The sequence below is a fragment of the Doryrhamphus excisus genome, chromosome 3, assembly GCF_030265055.1.
Source record: "Doryrhamphus excisus isolate RoL2022-K1 chromosome 3, RoL_Dexc_1.0, whole genome shotgun sequence".
In the NCBI taxonomy this organism is placed as follows: Eukaryota; Metazoa; Chordata; class Actinopteri; order Syngnathiformes; family Syngnathidae; genus Doryrhamphus; species Doryrhamphus excisus.
In genome coordinates this window covers 494,872-517,349 of record NC_080468.1, presented here as the reverse complement: position 1 = coordinate 517,349, position 22,478 = coordinate 494,872, and the positions used below count along the sequence as shown (strand labels likewise).

Here is a 22,478-nt window from a genome sequence, read left to right as displayed (position 1 = left end):
AGTGAAGGAGGAGCCTCACTCACAAGAAATCTCATAGTCACAGTATAAATTTTAGAGCAATTATTTAACTTTTAGGCCCTTTTAAGTTTGTTTTTTAATTTTAAAATCATACTTATGACTCTCACCTTCTCTACCATCAATGTGAGAAGTGTGAAGTCGAAAGTTAGAGCTCAAAGTGTTTTATCCTTCCTTCAAACTTTTAAGTCAGATGTGTTTTTATTACAAGAATGTGGTTTGCCCTTTTTAACAAACTACAAGCAGTGGGAAGAAATGTGGCCACAAACATCCTTATGGAGTGGGTCAAATGAAAATAAAAATGATGGCGTGGCCATTTTAATAAAAAAACCACATGTCACGGTAAAGGGGAGCACTGTGGTGAGGGAAGGGCGAGCACTATTAACACATTTGACTTTTATGGGACAGGATTTTAACCTCTTAAATATTTATGGTTCTAACGACAAAAATGAAAGGTATGATTTTTTAGAAAACTTGCAGTCCCACATGCTAGGCCGGGTACCTTTTATAGTGGGTGAGGATTTTAATTGTATTTTAAGTAGGAAAGACAGAAAGGGGGTGGGGGAAGATTTTAAAGTAGATAAATCATCAGTTTTATTACAGGACATGAGTAGGGATTTTAACTTACATGACTGTTATAAAGCCATGCATCCCAGAGAGGAGGGCTTCACCTGGTTCAGTGGTGACAGCACCAGAGCCTCTCGCATAGATTATATATTCACACGGGACTGGGCCCCTACTGATGCTAGATTGACCCCTGTTTTCTTCTCTGACCACCTGGTACTCACCTGCACTCTTTCGCTCCCGTCTGGTGCAGCGGTGGGAAGAGGTCTGTGGAAACTGAACTGCTCCCTGCTGGAAGATCAAGATTTGGTCAACCAGTACAGGGAGCGGTTCAGGGACTGGCAGACCCTTCAAGACTTGCATGAGTCACGAGCACAGTGGTGGGAAATGGTGAAGGCAAGGACCCGGACCTTTTTTAAAAAAGCAGGGCGAAAAAAATGTAATAAAGAAAAGAGATGCATGCTGGGACTGCAAAAACGTTTACAACGTTATTTTTACTTAACACAAAAAGGGCTGAATTTTAATGAAGAAATCAAACAGGTAAAAAATGAAATGGCTGCCTTAGCGGAAATTAAAAGTAAAGGGGTGCTTCTAAGGAGTAAGGAAAAAGAAATTGAAGAAGGAGAAAAATGTACCCGGTACTTCTTTAAAAAGATTATGAGCAAAGCAGGAGGTATTTTTAAATTAAAAAACAAAGACGGGTACATGGTGGAGACAAAAAATGAGATAAATGAAACGGTAGAATTCTTCTACCAAGAACTATATGAAATCAAAAATACAAACCCAGAGGTCATCTCAAGAGCACTAGATTTTATGGAAAAAACAGTGGATGAAAACATAGTTTTAACACAGGATTTTAGTCACGAAGAGTTAAATAAATGTATCAGGGCTTTTAAGAAAGGGAAGTCCCCCGGGGAGGATGGACTTCCCTTGGAATTTTATTTAACTTTTTGGGACATTTTAGCACCAGACTTACTCACTGTTTTTAATGAATTTGACCAAAGTAGCCGACTACCTGACAGTTTTAGAGTAGGGATAGTGACACTCCTTTACAAAACTAAAGACAAGACCGACTTGAAAAACTGGAGACCGATCACCCTTCTAAACTGTGACTGTAAACTTTTTAGCAAACTTTTAGCCACACGTATGACCATGGTTTTAGACGACTTGATCAACCCGGATCAAACCTGTGCCATCCCTGGGAGGAAGATCACAGACAGCCTCATGCTGATCCGTGACACCATCTGTCTTGCGAGAGACAGAAATATTCGGCTAGTAGTACTAAATTTAGACTTTGAGAAAGCCTTTGATCGGGTCTCGCACCAGTACCTTTTTAGGGTACTGCAAAAAGTGGGTTTTCCAAAAAGGTTCGTAGCGTGGGTGGGACTGCTGTACCAGGATATTACCAGCAAATTTGTGCTTAACGGGAATCTGACAAAAGCAGTTAAAATCAACTGTGGCGTCCGTCAGGGATGTCCGTTATCTGCCCTCCTGTATATTTTATGTATAGAACCCCTGGCACAGATTTTGAGAAGGGACAAATGGATCAACGGGGTGACTATTCCAGGGGGACTGACGACAAAATGCATTTTATACATGGACGATTTTAACATTTTATGCACAAATATTACATCAGTTAACAGAACACTGGACCTGACTGACTGGTTTGGAGGGGCCTCTGGGTCCAAACTCAATAGGGATAAGACCCAAGCCCAATTTTACGGACCCTGGACGGCAACAGAGAAAATAGGACTTCCCCTGACTGTGACACAGACTGACCAAAAAATACTGGGAATTAAATTTGGCAAGGAAGGGGGAGGGGAAACCAACTGGGGAGACGTGGTAGGGAAAGTGAGACAAAGACTGGGCTTTTGGGGACTAAGACAACTGACTTTAGAGGGAAAGGTTTTAATCATAAAAGCTGTGATTTTACCTTTGCTTTTACTGATCAGCTCTGTTTTTATCCCCAAAAGACATGTGCTTTTAGAACTAGATCGAGCCATTTTTTATTTCCTTTGGGGCTCCAAGTGGGAGAGAGTGAGAAGAGATACTCTCAAAAAGGCAAAAGAAAAAGGTGGAAAAGCAATACCAGATCTGAAACTGTTTTTAGGCGCAAGATATATAGCATTGCACCTGGAAAATGCAGTGGGCTCATCCAGTACTCCCAAGACCAAAGCCTTGGTACGATACTGGATGGGCTCCTACTTAAGAAAACTAAAAATGATTCCAACAGATCTAACGATACCTGTGGCTTTTAACTTACCACCGGCATATATATTTATAAGGACTTTTTTAAAACATTTTAATTTAGAAAGACAAACATTAGACATTTTAAAAAATCATCGCTCTGTCATTTCTGTTGTGCAGGAGCGGGACCCAGTGAGCCCAGTGCGCGGGCTTGCTTTCGGCGAGCCCACATCGGTTTGGCGCAATGTGAACCATCCTGCTCTCCCAAACAGACTTCGGGACCTGTCATGGATGGTGGCCCACGAGATCCTCCCAGTCAGGTCTGTTATGCACTCCCGAGGAATGTCAGCGAACCCAACTTGCCCCCGACCGCGTTGTGGCGCACCAGAGTCGGTGAGGCACCTCCTCTGGGAGTGCAGTGCTGCCGTAGACCTGTGGGCGACAGCCGGCGACCTAAATTTCCCGGACTTGCCAGCAAGGGAGGTCCTAAATGAACAGCTTGTGCTGTACGGGGTGAGCCACCAGAAGTCAACCGACAAAGACTTCGGAAAGCAGTGGCTCGCCCTCGCCGCCATCAAAGACGCCATCTGGACCTCCCGCAACTTGCTGGTAAGGAGGCACAGACAGATCCCCCCCGTGGCTGTGATCCGAATGGCTGCAGCAACCCTCACAGCTGCAAGCGGCGGGCCAAGGACACAGCCACAAAGAAGAATCGTCTGTGCCCACCCGGAGGTGGCACCCAGAGCTTCACTGAAAAGGTCTCGGCAGCGGCAGCCTGACGCTCCGAGAGAAGAAGGAGGAGAAAGAGAAGAAGGATAAGGATCTGAGGGTACCCTGACAGTGTCCTGGAGATTAGCTGTCTGGGAGAGTGGGATGTAGAGACTATTGATAAGGACTCACTGCGCTCCTGTAGAGCAGAAGACATTGAAGCTTCTTTTTTATGATATTTTAAAATGTTTTGTACAAATTTTACACATTTTACTGCCCACAGCACTCGTTTTTAACAAAAAAAAAAGTTAATTGAACACCTTTATATTAAATGTGGTGTGTATTTTACCTTTTTTTTTCAAAGGGCAGTTTTCAAAAAATAATGAAATGTGGTGAAATTTTGTATTAGTGTCAATAAACAGTTTCAAAAAAAAAAAATAAATCTGTTCTTATCAGTTTAATATCTGATACGTCCCCCAACAGGGGACTAAATATTAAATTGCTTTTTGGAACAGGGAGCTGCGATTGGGGCTTGCGCCATCCGCTCCACGCATCGACCTGGTATTGCAGCGCTTCCAGGAACGGTGCACTTCTCCTTCTTGTGTAAACAGCAACAGCAGACTCTGGCAGGGTGCATCTTGTGGATGATGCTGAAAGAAATGCACTGAACGTGCTCACGTTTGGTGCCCCCTGAGCAGTAATTCTGCAGAGGAAATGGCTCGTGGTAGCGGGGCACTGTGTCTGCGCACTCCGTGGACCCCATTTCCCTCGCAGCAGCCGGTCTCCAGAGGGTGTCAGCCACTTTTTGTCAGCCTTGCCTCCTGCAGTCTCCCACCGGCTCCTGATGCTCAGGTTTCGTGCGCGCTTCCCGGGGCCCTGTGAGTGTCGCATTGATCAACTGCTGGATGGAATCTGACACGATGATCTTGTCTGGTGGAGGCCTTCCAAGTTTCCTCCACAAACCAGTGGCATAAGGGGCTTTTCCGTCTTCCGTTTGGCTTCTCAGGGTCGGGTTTGGTGGCCCTTTGTGTGTTGGCTATGACAAAAAAAGGAAAAAAAAAAAAAAAAACCACGTGGGATAGCCACAGGCGGTCAGAGCCTGTAAATTGTGCGTCTGCCACCCTCGGTGAGTGAGTGACCCGGTATTTTCTGCTCTCTTGTTTGCGCTTCTGACAGCTTCTGGCTCGGGTTCCAGTGGGCGAAGGGACTCAAAGTGCAGGAGCTGGCCTGTGCGGGTAGGTTTACCATGAACCACAATGTTGTGGCTTCCATCTTGGGTGTCGCTGCTTGCCTTCCTTGGACATAAAGATCCGAAGCGGTTGCCTCTGCGGCTGGGAAGGCCGCTGAGAGCGACAACAGCAATTTGAGCCGCTTCCGCTTGAGTCGGACGGTTGTTTCTGACGGCCACCTGGTCCACTGTGGCCAGTGGTTCCGGTGTGCCGGTAAAGTGGAGGCGCTTGGCCGACGCCCCTTTCTCTGCCTGGTTGCCGTTTTTCATTGAGGTTTCCTGACTGAGAGCAGATCGGCCTCTCGGCTGGTTGGTTGGTTGTCTCCCGCGGACGGGCAGACCTTTCCAGCAAGCGTTGGTAGTGCTGGCCTGGTCGTTTCTTGCTTGAGTCCGGCTGCACTCGCAAGCCAAGGAGCTCGGCACGGCGCTGCACCTGCCTCTTGTTTTAAACACGGGATCAGGGGAGAGCGCGAACGCAGTCCCCCACTATCACAAATTATGCAGTCGAGATTCCCACATTTGGGGAATTCGCAGAGGTCAGCTCAGCCCATGTGCAATGGCTGAGCCTCGCCCTGGGTGAACCACCTTCTTGATCATGGTATCTCCCCTGCCAGGTAAGTATGAATTGGACCGGTCTCGCCCGGAGGAGTCTCTCGCACATGCCACATGCTAAGTGGTGGTCTCATCAGGTCGCCCGCAACAAGCCCAGCCACTGGACCTGTGTCCAAATTCAGAGAACGTACTCTGGTTGTCTCAAGGAGTCGGTCTGTGTGGCTCTCGTGTGACTTCATTCTGAGCAAAGGCAGCGGCAGCAAGTGGCTTAGTGCAGTTGCTGCAGACGTTCAATGGGGAGACTGGAGTACTGACTCCACGTGCCTAGTCACACCATGTAACATGAGAGGCCAATATGTTTAAACCTGACACGTGTAGACATGCGAGGTCGTCATGAGTCAGTGGGTTGTCAGGTTCAAACTCCTGTGACACTTGTAAAAAAACACTCAAATGCAGGAATACAGAAGAGACAGACAACAATATTCAAAGTTACTCGCAGCGAGGACAGTGAAACCACATACCCAGTGGCATGCCGCTCCACTGTGAATATGCAGTTCACGCCCCTCTCGTTTTATTCTCTTTCAGGGGTCCCCTACGGCATGGTCGTGCAACACTGGAGGGAGGCAGTTGTGCAAGCTGTGTCTGTTTGTCTATGTGTGTGTGTGTGTGTGAGAGTAATTACTTTCATTGTTTTACGAGTTCTTTTCTTGACACATTCTTGCAGGATTAACGTGAACATCTGCAGGGTCGCTGTTGGCGCTTCCAGGCACCTCCAGGACCTGGGGCTCGCTGGGGGTCTCTGATCAGGGTCACGGGCACATTTCTTCTTCAGCACATTCAAACACTTTCTATTGTCTAAGCGAATGGATATAAGGGTGATAACTGACGCTATGTTTGTTCCGTCTACATTTTATTCGAACATGCGTGCAACCGGTCCTTTAGCTTGTCATGCCGGAAGTGCCCTCCTCCCCTACGAGCGCCCATCGGCATCGCTTCTCGGCCTTTTGGCTAAGATCAAGTGTAGTATCTGTTCTTATCAGTTTAATATCTGATACGTCCCCCAACAGGGGACTAAATATTAAATTGCTTTTTGGAACAGGGAGCTGCGATTGGGGCTTGCGCCATCCGCTCCACGCATCGACCTGGTATTGCAGCGCTTCCAGGAACGGTGCACTTCTTCTTGTGTAAACAGCAACAGCAGACTCTGGCAGGGTGCATCTTGTGGATGATGCTGAAAGAAATGCACTGAACGTGCTCACGTTTGGTGCCCCCTGAGCAGAAATTCTGCAGAGGAAATGGCTCGTGGTAGCGGGGCACTGTGTCTGCGCACTCCGTGGACCCCATTTCCCTCGCAGCAGCCGGTCTCCAGAGGGTGTCAGCCACTTTTTGTCAGCCTTGCCTCCTGCAGTCTCCCACCGGCTCCTGATGCTCAGGTTTCGTGCGCGCTTCCCGGGGCCCTGTGAGTGTCGCATTGATCAACTGCTGGATGGAATCTGACACGATGATCTTGTCTGGTGGAGGCCTTCCAAGTTTCCTCCACAAACCAGTGGCATAAGGGGCTTTTCCGTCTTCCGTTTGGCTTCTCAGGGTCGGGTTTGGTGGCCCTTTGTGTGTTGGCTATGACAAAAAAAGGAAAAAAAAAAAACCACGTGGGATAGCCACAGGCGGTCAGAGCCTGTAAATTGTGCGTCTGCCACCCTCGGTGAGTGAGTGACCCGGTATTTTCTGCTCTCTTGTTTGCGCTTCTGACAGCTTCTGGCTCGGGTTCCAGTGGGCGAAGGGACTCAAAGTGCAGGAGCTGGCCTGTGCGGGTAGGTTTACCATGAACCACAATGTTGTGGCTTCCATCTTGGGTGTCGCTGCTTGCCTTCCTTGGACATAAAGATCCGAAGCGGTTGCCTCTGCGGCTGGGAAGGCCGCTGAGAGCGACAACAGCAATTTGAGCCGCTTCCGCTTGAGTTGGACGGTTGTTTCTGACGGCCACCTGGTCCACTGTGGCCAGTGGTTCCGGTGTGCCGGTAAAGTGGAGGCGCTTGGCCGACGCCCCTTTCTCTGCCTGGTTGCCGTTTTTCATTGAGGTTTCCTGACTGAGAGCAGATCGGCCTCTCGGCTGGTTGGTTGGTTGTCTCCCGCGGACGGGCAGACCTTTCCAGCAAGCGTTGGTAGTGCTGGCCTGGTCGTTTCTTGCTCGAGTCCGGCTGCACTCGCAAGCCAAGGAGCTCGGCACGGCGCTGCACCTGCCTCTTGTTTTAAACACGGGACCAGGGGAGAGCGCGAACGCAGTCCCCCACTATCACAAATTATGCAGTCGAGATTCCCACATTTGGGGAATTCGCAGAGGTCAGCTCAGCCCATGTGCAATGGCTGAGCCTCGCCCTGGGTGAACCACCTTCTTGATCATGGTATCTCCCCTGCCAGGTAAGTATGAATTGGACCGGTCTCGCCCGGAGGAGTCTCTCGCACATGCCACATGCTAAGTGGTGGTCTCATCAGGTCGCTCGCAACAAGCCCAGCCACTGGACCTGTGTCCAAATTCAGAGAACGTACTCTGGTTGTCTCAAGGAGTCGGTCTGTGTGGCTCTCGTGTGACTTCATTCTGAGCAAAGGCAGCGGCAGCAAGTGGCTTAGTGCAGTTGCTGCAGACGTTCAATGGGGAGACTGGAGTACTGACTCCACGTGCCTAGTCACACCATGTAACATGAGAGGCCAATATGTTTAACCCTGACACGTGTAGACATGCGAGGTCGTCATGAGTCAGTGGGTTGTCAGGTTCAAACTCCTGTGACACTTGTAAAAAAAACACTTAAATGCAGGAATACAGAAGAGACAGACAACAATTGTTGGAATAAATGTATATATTATATAAAGGCTTACTTTGTATTATCCAAGTTACTATGAAGAAAAGTCACATGCATTTTGGCTTACATTTCTTTTTCTTTAAACTTATCCTTGTTTCGTGCAGACGCTCCATAACAGGATGTTCTGTTTTCACATCTGCTATGATTAAACAGTTATGCTTTGAAACCAGTCTCAACCAATTAGAACAGACTCCCTTTTATATGGTTGAGATCTTTTGTAACTAGGACACGCCTAACTTCAATAAAAGGAAAGGAGAGCAGAGACTGCTTTAGAGTGAGTTGGAGGAATGTTACTGAACAGTTTCTGATCACTCTCCTTGCAAGTTTAATACTCAGGTCTTTGTGTCTTCTTTCACAGTTGGTGATAATGTTTTAGGTTTAACCCTGACATTAATTTGGTCCTTCGAGCCGGATTCCAACATACCTGACGATTCCAGCGTGTGAGAGAGATCCAGGCAAGTCTGTGGCCACAGCAAAAATACCCTTTCCGGGACTGGTTCCTCCCTCTCGGGCTGGGATCCGAAGGTTGACGGAGATCCAGGAACACAGAGACGTGTGAGTAGATATTTCACTTAAAAAGGAATGTGTGAGAAGTGAAATAAAATACCGGTATTCAAGGGGAGACGAGTTAGGCGACAAAGTGTAAAACCCTGACAATTCTAGACTCTATCAGGTAAAAGTAAAGACCAGTTAAAGTCCGCGCGAGGGCAGACTCGCCTGTTGAGAAGGATACAGTTAAATTCTGCAAGGGCGGCGGCGTCCTCTGGCAAAAGGAAAACGCGTTAAAAGGTGTGTGAATGAGTACATGTGAGTGTGATTGGGAGTAAGATTACCACTAGGTGATCGAACTCCATACCAAGACAGTGAGAAGTGTAAGTGGTGACTTATTGTGGAAGCAGAGGCAAGAATTGTCCGCCCTCACCGGGGTAGAAGCTTGACAATTACCACAATAAGGCATTGATCACAACCTTACTAAGAACATCCCCAACTATTAGGACTCCCTAGGAGCACTCATCATAGTTGGGACCAAATTGCCAAAATGGGAAAAGGGCAAAGTAAACAACGTAAAAAAGCAATAGACAACCTAGAATGTAAAGATTGGACAGTGGTAGAAAAACAAGATCCAGAAGCACTAAAACCGTTACTGTATTGGATAAAACAGTACGATTTTAACGGCAAATTATCCACAGCAGGAATAAAAGACTTACAGCAAAAAATCAGAAATAAAACCAACTGTAAGGAAAAACAAATGAACAAGGAAGGTATTCAACATACTTACGTATGGATGAAAATAGTAGGGCAGAGAGAGGCAGGAGAAAAAAGAGCAAGGCGGGCTAAAATAGAAAAAGAGGAACAGGAGAGGCAGCAACAGGAAAGAGATAGAAAACAGGAACAAGAATGTAGGGAGCGGGATAAAACAACCACGTTGTTTCATAGAAAAGAGGACGATGAGTATGTAGGGCCGTACAGAGAGGCAAGAGAGATGTTAGATTGGAAACCACCAAAACAGGAAGACGATAAACCACCACTTTATTCTCCTCCTAGTGCAGCTATGTTACATCCTACTGCACCCAATGTGCCTTTTACTAGATCACAGGGCACTGTAGGTGATTGGACAAAGAAAATGGTGACTGGTAGAGAAAACATGTTCTCTCCGGGAACATCTCGTCTACCAGAAGATACACCTCTACCTGAGGATCTTTGTCCTCTCATTGAATTACCAAATCCCAGAGCAGGTCGAAGTGGTGAAGATTTGACGATTAGGGTCTTTAGGACCTGGACAAAAGATGACATCAAGAAGGCCCTTGAGGGGATACCCTCTCCCAAAGAGGACATAGCTGAATGTGTGACTCAAATGGATAATCTAAGACAATCCTACCATCTGAATGGAACGGAAGTTCAACAGGTCTGGATGACCCTCTTGGGACCTGACTGGTTTCATGTGAAAGGGGGATACACTCCAGCTGATGATGATGGTAGACCATTTGCTCCACATTCTATGGCATTACGCCATCAACTAGAACCACTCATAGAAAGAGTGATTGCTAGATTCCGCAAAAAGGCAAACTACACTGAGATAGGTAGATGCAAACAGAAACCGGACGAATCCTTTGAGGATTATCGTACTAGGTTAGAAAAAGTGTTCAGGGCAAACAGTGGGTTACCTTATAGTGATGAAGAGACAGGCCCCTACAAACAACAACTAAAAAATGCCTTACATGCAGGTACCAAAACTGAGATCAGTCAGTGGGTAGCAAAGCATTATATAAATCTTCAATCAGGTAACCTGGAAGAGTATATCACACATGCAACTCACGCAGAGAAGGTTACTAAAAGCAAACAAAAGAAAGAAGCACAGGATACTTTTCACATGGGAGAAAGTGAGGTGTACTATCAAAGGAGTGTTAACAGGGGAAGAGGAAGAGGTCAGTTTAGAGGTCGGGGTGGACGAGGAAGAGGTGGAGGACGAGGTGGATCACCATACTTTGGGGATCCAAATGTTTGTTGGACATGTGGGAAACCTGGACATTTCTCACGGGACTGTACTCACAGTTCCTCCCCAAATGAGTCAATATCAGCATGACTAGCAAAGGAACAGTGCGCTCAACTTGAGGAACCGCTACCGTTTGCCTCAGACGAAGCTGACACTGTGCTAGAACCAGATGAGATTTTAAACTTACAGGACATACTCTTCTCAGAAAAAGTAAAACCGGAAGTGACAATAATGATAAACGGAACTCCAGTTAACTTCCTCTGTGATACTGGTGCATGTAGAACAACCATCAACATACCAGTACCAGGTATGAAAATAAGTCAAAAGGTAGCAGTGGTAAGGGCAGCCCAAGGGTCAGTATCTCATGTACGTTATACTGAACCACTCTGGCTCAGAGACCCTGATGGGAAATCATGTAAAATGCAAATTTTGTACTTACCTGATTGTCCCGTTAGCTTGTTGGGCAGGGATGCACTTGTGGAGCTAGGACTGACCATAGCTCCCACGCCTGAAGGGCTGACTATCATACGAACACGCCCAGAGTCAGTGTATGTTGTTGAGGGAGTGGGAGTACCTCAGTACTACTACTCCTTGGACATTAACAATACACCCCCTACTTGTGTAGGATTGTCTCTGGTCAATGTGGCAAAACTTGCAGTACATACTGTTCAGGACGTTCTGTCACCAGATAACCTACATGTCACCATGTGGTTCACAGAAAAACCAGATGTGAAATATCAGGAGAAACTGGAAAAGGAAACACCTACTAGGATAGTGATAGAGTCCCTATTCTATGACCAAAGTGGAAACGCTGTAGCTAGTGTTAAGCTACCACAACACATAAAAGGATTTTTCAAACAATATTTTGCACCACATGTGTCAGTATGCAAGAACCGAAAATTGCAGTGGAGAGATTTGGGAAAGGTGGCAACTAGAGGAACGCAGACACATGATTGGGTACAAGTAAGCGGGAACACCTGGTTCAGTGAAACTACTGGGTTGTTCAAGAAAACACTGTATTGGACAGTAAATGTGGAAGGGGGAGTACACATGACAGGAAAACAACAATGATCCATATACTTTACGGAGGCAGAAGAAGCACTCCTTGATCAGGTTCCATCTAAATTGTGGTCCCAGGGACCCACAGACGTAGGATTAGTGAAAGGAGCTCAACCAGTAGTAATCAGACCTAAAACAGAACATAGACCTCGCATTAAACAATATCCATTAAAACCAGATGCACAAGCAGGAATAATACCCGTCATAAATGACTTAAAGGCAGCTGGAGTGATAGTAGAATGTACAGACTCTCCAGTAAATACACCAATATTTCCTGTAAAGAAGGCACCCCCATCTACAGGATGGAGGATGGTACAGGATTTAATAGCAGTAAACAATGCTGTCATACAGAGGGCACCATGTGTCGCAGATCCACACACTCTACTAAACTCCTTGACACCAGAAGCAAAATACTTTACAGTTATAGATGTTAGTAATGCATTTTTCTCTATACCAGTACATAAAGATAGTCAATTTTGGTTTGCGTTTACATTTCAAGGAAAAAGGTACACATATACAAGATTACCTCAAGGATATTGTGAAAGCCCCACGATATACTCTCAAGTGATGAATGCAAGTCTATCAACCTTTAATCCACCAAAAAATAGTCAGATAATAACATATGTTGATGATATACTTGTAGCATCAAAAACAAAAGAAGACTGTGAAGTTGACACATTAGCAATACTTAGACATTTGGCAGAAGAAGGTCATAAAGTCAGTAAGGTAAAATTACAGTTTTGTAAGGAAAAAGTAAAGTATTTAGGGCATCAACTGAGTGCAGGAGGAAGAACTATTCTAGAAGATAGAAAAACAGCTATCTTACAAGCGCCAAAACCACAAACAAAGAAACAAATGATGTCCTTTTTAGGACTTACCAATTATTGTAGAATGTGGGTACCGAATTATTCTGAAATATCTGCACCACTACAGGCATTAATGTATAAAGAAGATTTAAAAATGACAGATAGTCTCAAATGGACCCCGGATGCTGAAGATGCTTTCTGCAATCTCAAACAAGTATTGGTTAGTACTACTACGTTAGCTCTACCAGATTACAATAAGACGTTTATCCAAATGGTAGATTGCAAAGGACAATTTATGACATCTGTTCTAACTCAAATGCACGGTAGCAAGCTACGCCCTGTGGCATACTACTCAACTAAATTAGATGCAGTTGCATGCGCAATGCCACATTGTGTAAGAGCAGTGATTGCTGCATCCTTGGCTATAACATCAAGTGCGGATGTGGTACTTTTCCACCCTTTGGTGCTAAGAGTCCCACATGCAGTTTCCGCTTTGCTATTGCAAACGAAAATGACCTTTTTATCACCAGCAAGACATTTGTCATGCATGTCAATCCTATTGTCACAACCACATTTGACAATAGAAAGATGTACAGCATTGAATCCAGCAACCCTTATTCCAACAAGTGAAGATGGTGTACCACATGATTGTCAGGCTTTGGCTGAGCAAACAGCTAAGAGTAGACCAGATTCACAGGACACGCCCTTAGGTGAGGGCTATACTCTGTTTGTAGACGGTTCATCACGCAAGGATGATTTGGGAAAAACAAGAACAGGATACGCTGTGGTTACACGTGACAAAATTCTAAAAGCAGAAGCATTGCCACAACATTACTCTGCGCAAGCAGCTGAAATTACTGCACTCACAGAAGCTTGTAAACTGATGAAAGGCCAAAATGTAACAATATACACGGATAGTCAATATGCATATGCAACCACCCACACATTTGCTCAATATTGGAACAACAGGGGAATGGTTACCTCTGTAGGAAAGCCAGTGACCCATGCACGATTGTTAGTTGAATTATTGCAAGCCATTCAATTACCAAACAAATTGGCAATATGTAAATGTGCAGCACATACTGCAGGAACTGATGATGTATCCAAAGGAAACGCATTTGCTGACAAAATTGCAAAACAAGCAGCATTTAGTGAAGTTCAAGTATTGCATTCTCACGAACAAACCTGCACCGCTCTAGATAAGGCCACTTTACGTGACATGCAACAACAATCACCCAAACAAGAACATGATATGTGGCTCCGGAAGGGAGCGCACTTAGATGATGGAATATATTTCTGACCAGAAAACAAACCAATCCTACCAAAAAATTTATACAAATGGGCTGCATTATTGAGTCATGGGAAATCTCATGTCTCAACAGGGGGGATGGTAGGATTGATAACTACTATCTATACAACCTATGGATTTCATTCTTATTCAAAACATTTTTGTAGAGCTTGTCTAACATGTGCTAAGTATAATGCTCAAGGCAACTTACGTCCACGAAGAGGTCAGTTTCCAAAGGCAGATTACCCATTCCAACATATACATATGGATTTTATAGAATTGAATCAAAGTGAGGGGAAGAAATTCTGTTTGGTAATAATAGATTCTTTTTCTAAATGGATTGAATTATTTCCAACAAAACATCCAGATGCAATTACAGTGGCTAAAGCATTGTGCAAAGATATTATACCAAGGTATGGTATACCAGAAAAGATATACAGCGATAATGGTACACACTTTGTAAACCAAATAATGGATAATATTGGAAGAGCATTTCACATTGATTTAAAACGACACTGTGCGTATCATCCACAAAGCGCAGGATTAATTGAAAGAATGAATGGAACGATTAAAAATAGATTGAAAAAGTGTATGGAAGAAACAGGAAGACAATGGACACAATGTTTGGAGTTAGTAAAATTGTACATCAATATTACTAATACCAACGGATTAACACCCTATGAGATAATGTTTGGACGACCATATAGACTACCGTATTTTTAAAATGATTGGGAAACAAATGAGGATAGTAATTTAGCAGATTATATGAGAAAAATGTTGCAAAACATTGGGAAACAAAATGACTTCATTAATAAAGGACACCCACCATCCATCTCTCCACAGGATGACCAACTGGTAGAACCAGGAGATTGGGTACTGATTAAAAGCATCAAGAAGAAACATTGGTACTCGCCAAAGTGGGAAGGTCCTTATCAAGTGTTGTTAACTACACCTACAGCACTAAAAATAGCAGAGCGCAGTTCTTGGATCCATCTGACCCACTGTAAAAAGGTGATAAAATATGACTGTGTGTCATCACTATAGCCCTATGGTATTTGTTATAAAAGTACGATCGTGTGCTGACATACAAAGAAGCCTGTCTGAAGGGTTCTCGGGTTCCCTAACGTCTCGCAAAGTAAAGTCCGACTACAAAGGGGGCTGTGCTTTTAGTGTGCAGCCGTCTCAAACCCGGTGAAGATTGTCCACAGCTTTGCGGGACCTTAGAGGGGACTGGAGAATCGCTGAAAACATGGCTCAAGTAAAAACGAAGTATGGGGTGTCAGTAATAGTGGTGGTAGTGATGGTGATGTTCTTTATGGGAGCAGGATTGCTATATCACGACCAGTCACAGAAGCCTAACAAAAGATCACAAGACGACATGACACCTTGGATAGTTAAATGGGCATATAATAATTCCATACGAATGACCATAGCCCCGAACACCACAACCAAGCTACAAATACCCATATCGGCACTGAAGGGTTTTTTAAATAAACAAGAAGTAACGGGAAAGCAATACAGTGGTTATTGGTGGTACATTACTGGACATGTGTTGGACCTAAGCTGGAACTCATTGATTACCACCCAGGAAGGTGACTATTGGTCACCAGGCACCACAGTGGAGGCTAGGCATTTTCATAACAAAATACTGTTGCAGAAGCATGGTGCTACATTAAGTGTGACGTTTGTTTTCAACACAACCAACCTCAATCCACATGATCAACCGTTGAGCACCATTTTTAATACGTCATGTTGGGGTTTTCTACTATGGGCTTACTCTTCTGGCACTGACCCATACTTTCCTATAATCATCTGTGAAAATCAAACTATGTCCTCTGTTGACCGACCAATAATGAGCAACTATACACGACAGGCTGGAGTTAAAGTAACAGTGCTTCAAACTACTGATGATTGGTTCCAAGTTTTTACTGGCGTTTCTGGCCTAAACAATAACTGGTTACTCATGGCGGAACAGGCTGCAAACACCACTGACCAGGACTGTGTGGTTTGCATGGGACCAAGACCACTACTGCAAATAGTTCCCTCTGTTTTGAATAAAAGTTGCCTCTTACAGGTTATGACCAAGACCAACCCCACGGGAAGTTGTGCCATATTTGATAAAGCATTCCCCCTTACAGGTCCGGAGAAGAAGAAACCACTGTTTTCTAACAAAGTTGCAATGGGAAATTTCACGTGTATCAACAGGACTGGAACTGGCAAAATATTGGGTTCATTGAACGCTTCTCAGTGTTTTGAAACTGAAACTGTTGATGAATATTTTACACCCTTATCACGAAGTGACATGTGGTGGTGGTGTGGTGAAAACGGCATTTATGATAAGCTACCTTTCAACACCACAGGTTATTGTGCATCCGTCACATTGATCCTGCCTGTACACATTTTCCAAATAACGGCTGCAGAATTATTGACCACATTTAATACCATCCTTCCGCATTTATGGGCAAGAAGTAAAAGATCTACACTGGGATGGAGTGAAAGTGACCCCACTTACATTGATGCTATTGGAGTACCACGAGGTGTTCCTGACGAATATAAAATTGTTAACCAAATAGCAGCTGGATGGGAATCTATTGTGCCATGGATAACGATAAATAAGAATGTTGACAGGATCAACTACATCCACTACAATGTACAGAAGCTAGGAAATTATACACAAGCTGGTTTTCAAGCAATACATGAACAATTGTCAGCTACGTCCTTGATGGCTTTCCAGAACCGCATTGCTCTTGACATGTTACTGGCTGAGAAAGGACATGTCTGTGCCCTTTTTGGTGAGAAATGTTGCACGTTCATTCCGAACAACACGGCAGCAGATGGAAGTCTCACCAGGGCATTGGATGGGCTTCAGTCCCTGAACAAGAAGATGAAAGAGCACTCAGGTATTGATACCTCCATGTGGTCGGGATTTGCTGATTTCTTTAGCAAATGGAAGCCTCTATTGATGACAATTGCATTGACTGTGACAGTTTTTGTCGGCATTCTGGCAGTGTGTGGATGTATTTGTGTCCCGATCATTCGAAAAATGTGTGCCCATATGATTTCAGCTGCTATTTCACCTATCCAGTTGAATGTTCAGGAACTTTACACACTCATTCCTCAAAATGATGACGACGATAACAGTGTTGATAGTGTTAATGCTGATTCTGATATGGAAACAGCTTTTCACATTCCTGATCTCTTTCCAGACCCAGGTGACTACGAGTGACCACTTTCTCCTCTGAGTGTAACAATTTCTTATGTGTTTTTGAATTTATGATCGAAAATCCCTGTGAAGTGATCAATAAATGATGTTCTACAATAAGTAAATTGGATAAACAGGAGGGAAATGTTGGAATAAATGTATATATTATATAAAGGCTTACTTTGTATTATCCAAGTTGCTATGAAGAAAAGTCACATGCATTTTGGCTTACATGTCTTTTGGCTTACATTTCTTTTTCTTTAAACTTATCCTTGTTTCGTGCAGACGCTCCATAACAGGATGTTCTGTTTTCACATCTGCTATGATAAAACAGTTATGCTTTGAAACCAGTCTCAACCAATTAGAACAGACTCCCTTTTATATGGTTGAGATCTTTTGTAACTAGGACACGCCTAACTTCAATAAAAGGAAAGGAGAGCAGAGACTGCTTCAGAGTGAGTTAGAGGAATTTTACTGAACAGTCTCTGATCACTCTCCTTGCAAGTTTAATACTCACGTCTTTGTGTCTTCTTTCACAGTTGGTGATAATGTTTTAGGTTTAACCCTGACAACAATATTCAAAGTTACTCGCAGCGAGGACAGTGAAACCACATACCCAGTGGCATGCCGCTCCACTGTGAATATGCAGTTCACGCCCCTCTCGTTTTGTTCTCTTTCAGGGGTCCCCTACGGCATGGTCGTGCAACACTGGGGGGAGGCAGTTGTACAAGCTGTGTCTGTTTGTCTATGTGTGTGTGTGTGTGTGTGTGTGTGTGTGAGTAATTACTTTCATTGTTTTACGAGTTCTTTTCTTGACACATTCTTGCAGGATTAACGTGAACATCTGCAGGGTCGCTGTTGGCGCTTCCAGGCACCTCCAGGACCTGGGGCTCGCTGGGGGTCTCTGATCAGGGTCACGGGCACATTTCTTCTTCAGCACATTCAAACACTTTCTATTGTCTAAGCGAATGGATATAAGGGTGATAACTGACGCTATGTTTGTTCTGTCTACATTTTATTCGAACATGCGTGCAACCGGTCCTTTAGCTTGTCATGCCGGAAGTGCCCTCCTCCCCTACGAGCGCCCATCGGCATCGCTTCTCGGCCTTTTGGCTAAGACTGCGGTCACCTCCTTTGGGTGGAGAATTGTATGCTTCAAGTGCATAGAATTCTGCCAACATTCGGGAGGAAATTTCCTACGCTTTTCAGTGTATTTTAACTTTTCTTATCCCCGCAGCAGTGCAAGGTAAGTTTTATTTTTTGTATTTATTGCTTTTTTAAATATTTATTTGTTTTAAAACTCTCATTGAGCAGGAACATTTCAGTTGGTGGTGCCTCCACCATGTCGGCCAGCTATGCCGGTATGCGGAGGCACCACAGTGTGCGTTTCACATATAAGGAAATGGAGGGTGAGTCACTGGGACTGTCCAGATTGGATTTTTCCAGAAAAATCATCCAAAAAATCCTTCAATTTAAACCTGATGACCTCAACTGCATTTTGGCACTGCCTTACAACAAAGGCTATGATGTAAGTTTCCAGTCTGCTGCAACTTTGAGAGAATTTTGGACGCGATATGAAGATGTGAAATCCCAGTTGCCTGTGTTCAATGTTGAAAAACTGACTGACAATGCGGCTAAAACCGTTATTGTTAGAATGTTTAATGAGACAGTGACCGCAGATGACATTTGCTTTTGGCTGGGAAGATATTGCACGGTTAAAGGCCAGGCTATGAAGGTGAGGGATGAAGACGGCATCTGGAACTGCGCCTGGAGGGTCCCCATCCAGCAATGGCAGGACCCTCAGGGCTTCCAGGGTCTGAAACATCTCCCATCAATGATAGTTCTGGGAGAAAACCGAGGCTACATACACTACCAGGGTCAGCCCAAGCTCTGCCGCAAGTGTGGAGAGCACGGGCACCTGGCAGAGGCATGTCAGCAGACTGTGTGTCGGAAATGTAGAGAAATTGGACATACTTTTGAACAATGTACCAATGGCAGAAAGTGCAACCTCTGTGGAGACTCAAACCATCTCTTCAGAGACTGCCCGAAATCCTTTGCCAACAAGCTAAAGGCTGGAAAAGAAAAGAGAAATGGAGAGGAAAATGCTGGGGCCAATATGGCTGTTGAGACCCAAAATAATTCAAATCTCCCGCCAAAACCTGTGATTGGAGGAGAAACAGGTGAGGCGGGACAGAGGGAGGGGCTTACAGAGGCCCCAGAATCCATGACTCAGAGTGGTCTGCTGGCAAGCGAAGGGTGCACTCACCTGGAAGTCAGCCTACCATCACCTGAATCTGAAGAAGAACCCATCCCACCAAGCGGCCAACAAGCAAAAAGACTAGCTTCAGAGGTGTCGGATTCCTCTGTTTTATCAGAGAAGCGGGGAAGGCCTGAGGCTCCCTCTGACAGTTCTTCACTGGAGGAGCCTCGAGTCTTCCCCTCGGGCTCCCCGAATGAATTGTCCTTTTTAAATATTGTTTTGCAGTCAACCCCTCGTGAGAAGCGAACTTTTAATGGCAGACTCCAGGAACGACCGACACCCAGACGTCGGCCTGGAAGGGAGGCTCTTCCCCTCCAACCCTCACCCACTGGAGTGAAGGAGGAGCCTCACTCACAAGAAATCTCATAGTCACAGTATAAATTTTAGAGCAATTATTTAACTTTTAGGCCCTTTTAAGTTTGTTTTTTAATTTTAAAAACATACTTATGACTCTCACCTTCTCTACCATCAATGTGAGAAGTGTGAAGTCGAAAGTTAGAGCTCAAAGTGTTTTATCCTTCCTTCAAACTTTTAAGTCAGATGTGTTTTTATTACAAGAATGTGGTTTGCCCTTTTTAACAAACTACAAGCAGCGGGAAGAAATGTGGCCACAAACATCCTTATGGAGTGGGTCAAATGAAAATAAAAATGATGGCGTGGCCATTTTAATAAAAAACCCACATGTCACGGTAAAGGGGAGCACTGTGGTGAGGGAAGGGCGAGCACTATTAACACATTTGACTTTTATGGGACAGGATTTTAACCTCTTAAATATTTATGGTTCTAACGACAAAAATGAAAGGTATGATTTTTTAGAAAACTTGCAGTCCCACATGCTAGGCCGGGTACCTTTTATAGTGGGTGGGGATTTTAATTGTATTTTAAGTAGGAAAGACAGAAAGGGGGTGGGGGAAGATTTTAAAGTAGATAAAACATCAGTTTTATTACAGGACATGAGTAGGGATTTTAACTTACATGACTGTTATAAAGCCATGCATCCCAGAGAGGAGGGCTTCACCTGGTTCAGTGGTGACAGCACCAGAGCCTCTCGCATAGATTATATATTCACATGGGACTGGGCCCCTACTGATGCTAGATTGACCCCTGTTTTCTTCTCTGACCACCTGGTTCTCACCTGCACTCTTTCGCTCCCGTCTGGTGCAGCGGTGGGAAGAGGTCTGTGGAAACTGAACTGCTCCCTGCTGGAAGATCAAGATTTGGTCAACCAGTACAGGGAGCCGTTCAGGGACTGGCAGACCCTTCAAGACTTGCATGAGTCACGAGCACAGTGGTGGGAAATGGTGAAGGCAAGGACCCGGACCTTTTTTAAAAAAGCAGGGCGAAAAAAATGTAATAAAGAAAAGAGATGCATGCTGGGACTGCAAAAACGTTTACAACGTTATTTTTACTTAACACAAAAAGGGCTGAATTTTAATGAAGAAATCAAACAGGTAAAAAATGAAATGGCTGCCTTAGCGGAAATTAAAAGTAAAGGGGTGCTTCTAAGGAGTAAGGAAAAAGAAATTGAAGAAGGAGAAAAATGTACCCGGTACTTCTTTAAAAAGATTATGAGCAAAGCAGGAGGTATTTTTAAATTAAAAAACAAAGACGGGTACATGGTGGAGACAAAAAATGAGATAAATGAAACGGTAGAATTCTTCTACCAAGAACTATATGAAATCAAAAATACAAACCCAGAGGTCATCTCAAGAGCACTAGATTTTATGGAAAAAACAGTGGATGAAAACATAGTTTTAACACAGGATTTTAGTCACGAAGAGTTAAATAAATGTATCAGGTCTTTTAAGAAAGGGAAGTCCCCCGGGGAGGATGGACTTCCCTTGGAATTTTATTTAACTTTTTGGGACATTTTAGCACCAGACTTACTCACTGTTTTTAATGAATTTGACCAAAGTAGCCGACTACCTGACAGTTTTAGAGTAGGGATAGTGACACTCCTTTACAAAACTAAAGACAAGACCGACTTGAAAAACTGGAGACCGATCACCCTTTTAAACTGTGACTGTAAACTTTTTAGCAAACTTTTAGCCACACGTATGACCATGGTTTTAGACGACTTGATCAACCCGGATCAAACCTGTGCCATCCCTGGGAGGAAGATCACAGACAGCCTCATGCTGATCCGTGACACCATCTGTCTTGCGAGAGACAGAAATATTCGGCTAGTAGTACTAAATTTAGACTTTGAGAAACTTTGATCGGGTCTCGCACCAGTACCTTTTTAGGGTACTGCAAAAAGTGGGTTTTCCAAAAAGGTTCGTAGCGTGGGTGGGACTGCTGTACCAGGATATTACCAGCAAATTTGTGCTTAACGGGAATCTGACAAAAGCAGTTAAAATCAACTGTGGCGTCCGTCAGGGATGTCCGTTATCTGCCCTCCTGTATATTTTATGTATAGAACCCCTGGCACAGATTTTGAGAAGGGACAAATGGATCAACGGGGTGACTATTCCAGGGGGACTGACGACAAAATGCATTTTATACATGGACGATTTTAACATTTTATGCACAAATATTACATCAGTTAACAGAACACTGGACCTGACTGACTGGTTTGGAGGGGCCTCTGGGTCCAAACTCAATAGGGATAAGACCCAAGCCCATTTTTACGGACCCTGGACGGCAACAGAGAAAATAGGACTTCCCCTGACTGTGACACAGACTGACCAAAAAATACTGGGAATTAAATTTGGCAAGGAAGGGGGAGGGGAAACCAACTGGGGAGACGTGGTAGGGAAAGTGAGACAAAGACTGGGCTTTTGGGGACTAAGACAACTGACTTTAGAGGGAAAGGTTTTAATCATAAAAGCTGTGATTTTACCTTTGCTTTTACTGATCAGCTCTGTTTTTATCCCCAAAAGACATGTGCTTTTAGAACTAGATCGAGCCATTTTTTATTTCCTTTGGGGCTCCAAGTGGGAGAGAGTGAGAAGAGATACTCTCAAAAAGGCAAAAGAAAAAGGTGGAAAAGCAATACCAGATCTGAAACTGTTCTTAGGCGCAAGATATATAGCATTGCACCTGGAAAATGCAGTGGGCTCATCCAGTACTCCCAAGACCAAAGCCTTGGTACGATACTGGATGGGCTCCTACTTAAGAAAACTAAAAATGATTCCAACAGATCTAACGATACCTGTGGCTTTTAACTTACCACCGGCATATATATTTATAAGGACTTTTTTAAAACATTTTAATTTAGAAAGACAAACATTAGACATTTTAAAAAATCATCGCTC

The 22,478-nt window shown here is 44.3% G+C and overlaps 3 non-coding genes and 1 pseudogene across 3 annotated transcripts; 2 read left to right on the top strand and 2 right to left on the bottom strand.

Moving 5' to 3' along the window:
• Window positions 1–3,890: 3,890 nt before the first annotated feature.
• LOC131126954 (U2 spliceosomal RNA) lies at window positions 3,891–4,069 on the top strand (annotated as a pseudogene).
• Window positions 4,070–5,160: 1,091 nt separating this feature from the next.
• LOC131126787 (U1 spliceosomal RNA) lies at window positions 5,161–5,324 on the bottom strand. The gene has a single exon (XR_009129305.1). It is a non-coding gene; the product is annotated as a U1 spliceosomal RNA (small nuclear RNA).
• Window positions 5,325–6,242: 918 nt separating this feature from the next.
• LOC131126869 (U2 spliceosomal RNA) lies at window positions 6,243–6,433 on the top strand. Its single transcript, XR_009129386.1, has one exon. It is a non-coding gene; the product is annotated as a U2 spliceosomal RNA (small nuclear RNA).
• Window positions 6,434–7,516: 1,083 nt separating this feature from the next.
• On the bottom strand, window positions 7,517–7,680 carry LOC131126786 (U1 spliceosomal RNA). Its single transcript, XR_009129304.1, has one exon. It is a non-coding gene; the product is annotated as a U1 spliceosomal RNA (small nuclear RNA).
• Window positions 7,681–22,478: the final 14,798 nt, after the last annotated feature.